The 11,678-nt window shown below is 41.9% G+C and overlaps 1 protein-coding gene across 1 annotated transcript in view; it reads right to left on the minus strand.

Moving 5' to 3' along the window:
• Positions 1-11,678, minus strand: part of FTCDNL1 (formiminotransferase cyclodeaminase N-terminal like) — a 90,748-nt gene that overhangs the window by 16,864 nt on the left and 62,206 nt on the right. The window lies entirely within an intron of this gene.

Below are 11,678 nucleotides of genomic sequence, written 5' to 3' on the forward strand. Positions count from 1 at the left end.
GCAGCTCAAATCTGAAAGTGGTTTGTTAGCAGAATTTTCTTTTCTCTAAGGGAAGTCAGTCTTTTTCTATTAAAGTCTTCAACTGACTGGATGAGGCCCACCCAAACTATGGAGGGTCCTCTGCTTTACTTAAAGTTGGCCGATGTAAATATTAATCTCATCGTAAGAATACCTTCACAGAAACAATTAGAAGAATGTTTGACCAAATATCTGGATATTATGGCCAAGCTGACACATAAAATTAACCATCACATTCACATAATGAGGCTTTCTGTGGGGAAAAGGGTGACTCTAAAGCACACCCAAAAATGGTTTGAGAGAGCTTGGGAAAGAGGCTGCTTAGAGATTTTTGGCTGACAAGGGGGTGGAACGTTCCCACTCAGGGCAGAGGTTCATGTGGCCTGAACCTCCCTCCAGCGCCAAAGGAGGGAGCATGCAGGATTTCTTATCCTGCATGTCTAAATGTGGGGCACAAGGGCAAGAAGAAGGGGTGCAGCTTAAAAGATATCAAAAAATAGAATCAGGCTCTGTTTCAAAAGAAAATGTAGATTTCACTCCATTTAATGAATTAAAAAATATAACGATAGAAGTAGAGAACCAAGAGGAAGAAACATTAACCAAAGTAGGTTTGACCACAGACACCTGCTACTTAAACAGGCGGTCCAAAACATTCAACCTGTAATCCAAAACAGGAAGTCTGGTCCCAGTTGAAGCTATCACCATACACAAAGACGAATAATTCAGGAGATCACAACCAGCAAGCAAAATGTGGCCAGCTGATACATATTTAGGTCTGGAGAGGAACTAGGCATTATCTCATTAACACCTCAATGATTCTTGTTCTCTCCCTCCTGAAAGCACGTTTAAAGGAGCAAACACCTAAAAGCCAGTATATTTCTAGGTACTGAGGAATAAAAAACTGGGAACATGGTAGAAACACAGAAAAATGGTGACAATCTCTACTCAGTGGGATTACGCAGAAATCCCTGAAGTCATCTATTTTGCAGAGAACACATTCCTTAAGGTAAAATACAAATGCTGAAATTCAGTGCCCACCATTCCAAGGGTCTAAGGGCACCTGCGAGCACTTTCAGCCCCTTTAAGCCATTAGGAGACTTTAATTCCTCCTTCTAGGGAGCCAGCAGGGTGGTGAGCTCAACAAGCCTATAAATTAAGCTATGAGTCCTATTTTCCCAGCAAAGCAAGTTTAGAATGTACCATATAATTCTGCAGACTTGACATACCTCCATTAAAGGGTATGCCCACTGAGTGTGGGATTACAAAAAGAAATTACAGATTTTCTAATAAATGCCTCAAACTGCCAAGAGAATGTGGTTCTCAGGATATTTTTTCCCTTTGTGGCTGAAAATAAACATGTTCATTGCTTTATAGTTTCCTGAAATGATGACATTCTAGTATAATTGCAAATTCTTGTGACAGGCAAAGGATATTTACTGACTGTAATGCTCTATAAAGCGCATGAGTAATAAATAGCTCAGGGAAGCCTTTCTCAGTAGACATGAGTACCAAATAAGTAATCACAAGAACTTTCTTGGTAAGGAGGAACACTCAGTCGTATCTTTTTCCATCAGATTATAATTGATAGATTTGCTCAGTCTTAAAATGTACCTCTCCAAGTTCTGAAATGCAAAAATTGGAGGTAAAATAAAGACTTAAAAGTCCTGTTTTCCTTATTATGTAAGAGAAATCCAAATGAAATATCCACTACTATATTCAAACTATACACAGACAATATTTCTTATAAATTGGCTCTATCGGCTGGGCAAAAGACTATTGATATTTGCTCAAGTAAAATTTTAACTAGAACTATCAAGTTGAAGTGAAACATATTCTAGAAGAGTTATTCACTGTACCAAGGAAGCTAAACTTCCCAAATTTACTGGACCAATTGTGTAAGTGTCCTTGCCAGTTACCTAGACCTGACGATTATTTCATACAGAAGATCAGCACACAAACTAATCAGGACACAAACAAGTTATCTCAAGAGCAAATGGGGAAACAGAAAGCAAAATGGAAGACTGAAAATAGGAGAGGATTCTGGGAACACAGTGACCTGAATGCAGCTCCCCCTCCACCTTCCACATGTGCGCTCATGATTTCAATCCATCTGCCTCTCTTGAACCAAAGGGCTCCCCTACACTCTTAGAGGAGAGAACCCCTGCAAAAAAGCGATGTGCCTCCAGGGATTGCACCAATCTTGGAGAGCAATGTCAGGGGTTCTGGAGCAAGGACATAAGGACAATCAAACCTGGAAAACCATGGCCCAGTGTGGTTTGTGTACCCCAGGTAGGGGCAGGGAACTGTGGTGATAAGGGTGACATCAGCCTCCAGCAAATGTGCTTGAGATGGAGATGGTGACGTCAGTCCTAAGTGTATGGGGTTGTCCTTGCTCCTAAGAGGAGCTCAACAGCCAGACTGTATCCTCCTTGACTCTGAAAGAACAAACATGCAAGACAACTGAGGGCTTCTTCCAGGGGGCTCAGCAGAGGACCACAGCCTGCAAAATGAGACAATTTGCTTTCACTACCTGCAAAAGTACCACCTCTTATCACGTGCCGACAGCTAGCCCTGATTAAATAAAAAGCAAGAAACATAGCAATCCATGGAGTTTCCTGGAGAACAGACTGTGGTTAAGATTGGTGTGCAGGAGGTGCTCTCAGGAGTGCCTGTCGAGTGAAGGAAGCAGGACTGGACAGAGAAACTGAACTAGGATGCAGCCACAGCAAAGACCTTATCCAGCTCTACAGGGACCTCTGGAGCCCGGATGGCCCACCTCGCTAGGATAGGGCAGGAGGCTGCTGGGCCCTTATATCCCTGAGTCCACCATTAGATGCTGCCTTCCTCACAGAAGAAATTGACCAAGGGCAAATCCTGAGGAGGGACTCTGTTAAGAGCTGTGTTCTGCCAGCACTCCCAGCAGACTGTGGAATGACTCCTGCTGATGGGAATCTGGCAGCGCCCCACACCTCAGTCCACTCTTAGGCCATTCACCCCCATGTGCTTCATGTAACAAGTTCTGGGATCAGTTTCTTCAGGATTCTCACTGGTCTCTTCCTGAAAAAAAATCAAAGATGAAAACTAGAGGGATGAATTGCCATGCTTCTCTTCCTGCTTCTGCAGCTGGTCTCAAAACCAGCCCATCTCTTCCTCTATTACCTAATCCAGGTTCCCTTTGTCCCTAGGTAGCACTTCCGCTGATCTAGACAGCTTGGCAAAGTAGCACACACCCTCATTTTTGGGGTTCTGAGCCCTAGCTTAGGGCATGGCTGCTGTACTTGTCTATTTGATATCACAAGTGGGCAGGGGAATACCAAGAGATGCCACAGCAAATTGTCTTGTTGCCAAATACATTCTCCACTGTCACCATTAAGTACCAGCTCCTCTGCCCTTTCCTGGTGTGACCAGGATCAAATGTCCCTGCCAGAAGAGTCACTTCTTTCTGTGCCTGCTGTTCTCTTGTGTCCCCTCATGGAAGGGCTCTTCCTCTAGGGAACCAAGGTGTCTAACCCATACTGCCTAGAATTATAGAGACAGGAAGCACACAATCTCTGCCACAATGTACTCTATTCACATGCTCATTGTGCCAGCACCGAGTGACTGGTGTCAGAGGCTGGCTGATGACTTTCTCCTTCCACATAGATGTTCATATGATACTCAAGGCTCTCTTACTTCACGTCCGCTCCCACAGGTCCATCATATCTCTTACTCAGACCTCCTTGTCTTTGGTTATCCAGTATTTCTCCCTCCAGGCATTTGACCAAACAGCCAGGATATAAACCATTACCTATATGTACATATTTATTCTTCTCTAAGGCGAAATTCTCAAGCGTGGAATATGCTACCACCAAAATCTGAAGCAGCTCCTCAGGCTCTGTGCTTCCTTCCTACTGACACGAGGTATATGATGTAATAACATTTCCTTTACCTTGGAGGTCATCTTCCAGACCACAGAAGCCCTATAAAACTTACTAATTTAATGGGCTCCTGAATCATCTACAGGAATTATTTCCAATTTCTGGAGCCTTGAACCTACTTGGTGCTTCTCTTTCATCCAATCCAATTAGCACAATGTCATAATAGATTGACACAATAGACCAGTAAGATATTCTGTAGAATATCTAGGCAGTTCATATCTCTTTAGAACTACAGAATGGCAGGGGGTGGGAAAGTTAATATAGCCCTAGGGAAAAACCATACATTCTCTTGTTCACTCCAGAGCATGTGAGCTATGTCTGATTCTCTTTCCTGTGGAAGGAGATAGAATAGAATACATATTCGGCAGACAAAATGTCACATACCATGTTTGTGAGGTATTGTTTTTTTTTTCTTGTTTTTTGTTCGTTTGTTTGTTTTGAGAATGAGTCTTGCTCTGTCGCCCAGGCTAGCATGCAGTGGCGCCATCTCGGCTCACTGCAAGCTCCGCCTCCCGGGTTCACACCATTCTCCTGCCTCAGCCTCCCGAGTAGCTGGGACTACAGGCGCCCGCCACCACAGCCGGCTAATTTCTTTTTTGTATTTTTAGTAGAGACGGGGTTCCACCATGTTAGCCAGGATGGTCTCGATCTCCTGACCTCGTGATCCTGCCGCCTCAGCCTCCCAAAGTGCTGGAATTACAGGCATGAGCCACTGCGCCAGGCCTTTGTGAGGTGTCATTAATTTGCTCTACCAAAGACAGCACAACTGGCACAAGAGCTACAACCGGGGCCACTATTTGTGAATTTGTGATAGTTCACTCTCATGCTCCAGGATCCATTTGGATTTTTCAGGAGGCTGACTATTGAATTAGAGATATGATTTCTTTACTTCTTCAATGTCTGTCACACTTGGGCAAAATGATATTTTTAATCAACTTTACTGAGGAATAATTTACATACAATAAAATGCACTCATTTTGAGTGCATAGTTTGATGACTTTTTGACAAACGTATGAATCAATGTAATCAGTACCACCGCAATCAAAATACAGAACATTTCCATCACCCCACTATGTTCTTTTGTGACCCTTTTCAATTTACTATTTTGATTGAGGGGGAAAGTTTCAAAGGATTCCACATAGCTTCTCTACTGGGAAGGTTCTTAACCTACAGTCCTGAGATTCAATGTGGGGGTTCTACTAACTGGCAGTTATGTCCACTGCAATAATATACTGAGGGACTAGAGAGATGCTCACCCAGTGGGTTTGTGGGACTGGTGGACCTGAACCAGAACTCTTCCATTTCTCACCTGGTCTCCACGTATCCTCCTAAGAGGGGGCCATGTTAAAACAGCAAGTTTCAATCTCAGTTTCTAGCTCATTACTTCTATTCAATAGTCTTCAAAATGTCTGGGACTTCCTCTTCCATCATTGTTTCATAACTGTATACTATAGTCATTCACGATTTTGCAGGGTCCTTCATCCTTCAGATCCAGCCACTCCTTCAGTTAGTGGCTTCCATGTCTAAAAACTTGGTTCTATAAATTAAACAAAGGACTATGATTTTTTGGGGGTGGTCATCCTTAACATATTGTCAACCATTCTTGACTTCTTTTGATTGTATAAAATAAGCAACCCTCTTGCTGACTGCCCATCTCTACAGATTTCTGTAGGTTTGGCACTCTTGGATATCACTTTGACTTGCTATTCATGATGATAATGGTGCCTGCTCTGCATTCTATCATACAGGGCCATCAGGGAGCCTGGTTCTGAAGCAGCATTGCCTACTGTCAGCCCTAGACAATAGAAGACGCCACTAAGCTTTACTGCAAGGCCATGGCCTGTTACCAGTACTTTTCTCATTATACAATAAACAAGTATTCTCCAAGCCCACATAACAGAGTTGGCTGGTGAGTTTTCTGGCCCTATGTAGAATATCTACTTTAGTATGCCTACATCTCTGAGTCTTTTTTGTTGTTGTTAAAGCCAGTCAAATTTAGCAGTGGGGGGTTGTATACCTACTTTAATGACACCAATGTTAATAAGTTCTCGTATACATCTTTGGGTCTTTTGATCCGCCCTTCAATTATTGGCCATCATAATTCTAATATTTCAATGTTACATGGTATGGGCCATCATTATCTCCAAGCTTCCTAGAGCTTAGGTATTAGCACCATCTTCTGGGACCCTGTCAGGGTTTTAAATCCTTTATATCAGAAGAGTGCTCATATCAATAAATTCTCCCTTATCCAGATTTATGTTCCACCTTCATCACACCAGCACTTTCAGGCTCCTGTCCCATACAGCCTCTCCTGGCTCCTGACTAGCCATGTTAGGTGGGTCCAGCAGCACCTTCAGGACACAATTCTCCTCCTCCCTCAGCAAGCCCAGCACTTCTCTAGACACATTACATTGTTCATCATGTGAGTTACTGGTCTAAAGCCATGCAGCCAGGTGTGGTACCTTCTGAGTGGGGTCTTTCTGTGCTGAAAAAAAAAAAAAAAGGATTTTGTATCATGTTCAACCATGCTACAATGCTAGCTTTTGATGGGGAGGAGTGATCCCAGAGACTTCAGGGGAATTTGGGGATTCAAGATTCAAGATGATAAGTGCATCATTCCACATGTCCCTATTTCAAGTCTCAGGTTCCCATTCCCAAATGAGGCCCTAACCTCAGGGTAGCCAACCTCTTAGGGTTGAAAATTTAATCTTCCTTCATGGCTCACTACGCTTATAATTAAGTTTGGGACCTGAACCTCAGCTTTTTCTACCCTCCATTTACAGGAGATGAAAGGGTCTTTATATGCTACCAAGTAGGACTTCTTGGTGATTATCCCCAAACTTGTCTCGCTCCAATGTATTAAAGACTCCCAGCAACAGCAATCTGATTCCAAAGTCCTTGTAATTACTACACTCAAATGCCTGAGATACTCCTCCAGCAGGACATTCTGGTCTACCTATGTGTAATCCCTCCTTAGCACCAGGTAAAGATTAGGAATTGCACCAAGACTGTATGCCAGGGGCTCTCAGTGCTCTATCTCACACCAATGATGGGGGTCCTTGCTGCCAACCTGTGCCATGGGATTCAGCTCTAAAATCCCTGTTGTAGATCGTGTTCCTTGGAAAACAGACTCTGAGGCTCTGAGATTTGCATGCCAGAGGTTTATTGGGAAGGACTCTCAAAAACAATACCTGTCGGGGTGAGGGAAGCAGGATTGGGCAGAGGGAGAACTTTCAGTGCCATGTATTTGCTATGAAGGCCTCAGTCATCTCACTGGGAGCTGTTGGAGCTGGGACTCTCCCTCAGACTTGCCCCAATTGAGGCGGGACTTTGTACCATACATCAGCCAGTCATTGATGTGGGCTCTCCCCAGGAAGGAAGTGTGGCCTGGGTAAGGCAACTCTCCGGCTGGCGACAGTTCCTGGGGAGAAACTCATCTGTGAGTTATCAGCAACTAACTCTTCCAGGAGTTGGGGAAACAGGGGCTTCTAGAAAAGTGGCCTAAGGATAGCCTACAGCATTCAAGACTCCATCAAAGTGGGATTTGTAGACTGAGAACACTTAAAACACACAGAACACATGCCCAGTTAACTCAAATTGCTGGGGAAGTTTGAGATTCATTTGAACAAAAATAGTAAGAGTATTTAATTCTATTCCCCTGAAAATAAAAATTAGGATTTCCCAACTATATAATGAAGTTAACAAGGTTTGTTGCTCACCCCGTTTGCTCTTTCATCTTCCCTAACTTGAGTTATCTGTTCTGCTTTATTGACTGTTTGGTTAGACATATTCTTGAGTGTTTTCATGATCTCATACATGGGGGATATGAAATGTCATATATCATCACATACCTTTCTTTCTGTCAGGGTCTCTAAACTCTTCCAAATTCCTTTTTTTTTTTTTTTTTTTTTGAGACAGAATCTCACTCTGTCGCCCAGGCCAGAGTGCAGTGGTGCGATCTCAGCTCACTGTGAGCTCCACCTCCCAGGTTCACGCCATTCTCCTGCCTCAGCCTCTCCGAGTAGCTGGGACTACAGGTGCCCGCCACCACTCCCAGCTAATTTTTTGTATTTTTTGTAGAGACGGGGTTTCACCATGGTCTCCATCTCCTGACCTCATGATCCGCCTGCCTCGGCCTCCCAAAGTTCTGGGATTACAAGCGTGAGCCACCGCACCCGGCCAACTCTTCCAAATTCTTAAGTTGTAGTCCTTTTTACTTGTAACCTGTAGATATTATTTCAAAATACATTTTTATTAAGTTTTAGTTATTATTGGCAGCAATTCACATGATTGAATTTTTTTGTCTTTTAGAGACAGGGTCTCTGTTGCCCAGGTTAGTCTCAAACTCCAGAGCTCAAGTGATCCTCTCACCTCAGCCTCCCAAGTACAGGTCCTCCCTGAGGCTATAGGTGTGCACCACCATGCCTGGCTCACTTGACTGAGTTTAATGTTGTTTAGTCACCAACAGAACAATGATGTCCTAAACCAGTGGTCCCCAAACTTTTTGGCACCAGGGACCAGTTTCGTGGAAGACAATTTTTCCATGGATGGCAGATGGCAGGGGGGATGGTTTCAGGATGAAACTATTAGTTAGATTCTCATAGGAGCACACAACCTATATCCCCTACATGTGCAGTTCACAATAGAGTTCGTGCTCCTATTAGAATCTAATGCTGCCGCTGCTCTAACAGAAAGTGGAGCTCAGGCGGTAATGCTCAGCTTGCCCTCCTGCTGCTCACCTCCTGCTGTGCGGCCCAGTTCCTAACAGGCCATGGACCAGTACCTGTCTGTGGCCTGGCAATTGAGGACCCCCGTCCTAAACAACTTTGTGTTCACCCTGATTGTGGAGTTGTGTAGTGACCACAGGCATGAACACTGTCTGGGCTACCTCCAGCCCTGTTTATATATATATACACATAATGGGGACTTCAGAACTTTAAAAAGGGGTGTCACTTAGTCCTGTTTATATATATATATTGGGGACTTCAGAACCTTAAAAGGGGGTGTCACTTAGCCCAGGTTACCACATCATTTGACTGAGGTTTACATTTCTTTGGCTTTTAAGGTATTTGCATGTTTTTCCTGCCTAGCCCTTACTAAAAACCTTTGAACTTGATCGAATTCCACTTTCTTTTCATATTTTTTCTTATTTAGGAGTGACACAATTACTTCAGATATTAAAATGACGTCTAACTGGATTCTGAGTATCACACAAGACTGAGTCCACTGTTACAATTTCTAAATGGTCCTTCCTATGACACCTATTTAACATACATTTACCATATTTCATCAAATTTACAGTATATATTTTTTCATATTTTAATGTCTTGAGATCAGGGTGAGTCTTCAAATTGCTGTTAGCCGGCGGTCAGTGTTGAAACACTAGCACTGCCTGCACATTGTATTAATTTTCTATGGCAACTTGCTGTGACAAGTTGCTACCAACATAATGCCTGGAACCACACAAATTTGTTATCTTACAATTCTGGGATTCAAAAGTCTGAAGTGGGTATCATTGGGTGAAAATCAAGGTGTCACCTGGGCTCCATTCCTCTATGGCTCTAGGGGAGTTCTAGGGAAGAATCTGTTTCCTTGCCTTTTTCAGCTTTTAGAGGCTGCCCTCTTTCCCTGGCTTATGGCCTCTGCTAGCTTCAAAGTCAGCAGCAGCATCTGGATTCTTCTCACATTGCATCACTCTGACCTCCTTTACTGTCTCCCTCTTCTGCATTTAAGGACCTTGTGATTCCTTTGGCCCACTCAGATATCAAGGATAATCTTAATATTTTAAGGCTGGCTGATTGGCAACCTTAATTTTCTTTTCTTTTCCCTTTTTTTTTTTTTTTTGAGATAGAATCTCGCTCTGTCACCCAGGCTGGAGTGCAAGTGGCATGATCTTGGCTCACTGCAACCTTCACCTTCCAGGTTCAAGCGATTCTCCTGACTCAGCTTCCTGAGTAGCTGGGATAACAGGCGCACACCACCACGCCCAGCTTATTTCTTGTATTTTTAGTAGAGACGGGGTTTCACCATGATGGCCAGGCTGGTCTCGAACTCCTGGGCTCAAGTAATCCACTTGCCTTGACCTCCCAAAATGCTGGGATTACAGGCATGAGCCACCACTCCAAGCCTTGGCAACCTTAATTTTCTATCCCACGTAGCCTAACATATTCACAGGTTCTCGGGATTAAGACATTGAGACTTTTTGGGGAGGGACAATATTCCACCTACCACATACATGCAATATAAAAACTTGCAGAACTCATGTCAGAGGTTTGAAAGAAAATCTCAGAGACAAGAGAGAAGCATTCTTTGAAAATATTCTACATTGCCACAGCTCTTTGTGTCACAGACGATGACATTATATGGGGGAAAAAAATACAAATGTCAACTATATGACTTGCAATATTTTGACTGTAATTCTAGAGTCAATGGCATCTTAGATTGAAGGAAACAGAGTATAAATTCACAGATAGTCAATTTTAATATTTTATATTTAAGTAAAAATATAAAATACATAAATGTATATGAACACGTAGTTTTCCGAGGACATAATTTTGTTCTGCATCCCTGTGGTGATGGTGTCATTAGCACTAAATGCAAAATTGGAATTGTAAGCACGGCAGATTTGTATTCCATGCAGAAACTGGATTTCTGCATTTAAAATAATAACCAAAACATGAAAAGGCAATGTGAATATGAGCTTGCAGATGAGGCTTATAAGAGTAGAATTAAGGGCTAAGATGCTATAAGAAAAAGAACATAAACAATATTAGAAGATGAAAGCTTATTTTTCTTTCATAAAGTAGTGCTTAAGTGAGCAGTCCTGATAAAGATGCCGTTTTTTCCATATGGCTATTCAGGGACCAGGTCCTTTCTATCTTGTTGCTCTGCCCTCCCCAAAGGCATCTGTGCCCTTGGCATGAGGCAGTGGCTGGCATATCTGCATTCTAGCTGCAAGAGAGGGAAGAAGAGAAATTCTAGGGGAATTTTTTTTAGTAGATATTTTAGCACAGCATATTCTATGATCACAGTAGAATAAAATTAAAAGTAAATAATAAAAGGGTCGCCAAAATGATCTCAACAACTTGGAAATTTAAAAGCACTCTCTTAAATAAGCCTGAAGTAAATCCTGAGAATAAAATAGAAAGAGAAATTAGGAACTGTTTGGATAATAAATCCTATAAGATATAGCAAGATCTTTGCAGAGAAAAATTTATTGTTTGCTATTACAAAAAAAGGGCTAAAAATTAAAGAATTAAATATTCCCTCTTTAAAATTAAGATAATAAACACAAAATAAACTTAAAGAAACTAGGAAGAATTAATAATAATAAAAGGTGAAATTAATAAAATAGACCCCCAAGTCTGAAAGAATAAACAAATTATAAACAGTTCCTCCTTTGAAAAGATTATAAAATGATGTTTAAAAAAAAAGACTCACAAGCCTGATTAAAGATAAAGGAGAGATCCTAAAAATAAGAGCAATAGGATGTATAACAGATACAGACAGAGAAGAGATTAAAAATTATGAGAATTCTATGTGTAACTCTATGGAAAACAAATTTGAAAATCTAGAATAAATGGATAATTTCATAGCTGAATATAAGTCACCAAAATTACCCAAATGAAAACTTGAATATGGAAATTACCATAGAAGAAAGCTATCATTACGAAAAAAAAAAAAGAAGTCACTAGGGCAATTTTATCCAGTCTTCAAACTGTTATAGTTGTAAACTTACTTAAA

The sequence above is a fragment of the Gorilla gorilla genome, chromosome 11 (genome assembly GCF_029281585.2).
Source record: "Gorilla gorilla gorilla isolate KB3781 chromosome 11, NHGRI_mGorGor1-v2.1_pri, whole genome shotgun sequence".
NCBI classification, from domain to species: domain Eukaryota; kingdom Metazoa; phylum Chordata; class Mammalia; order Primates; family Hominidae; genus Gorilla; species Gorilla gorilla.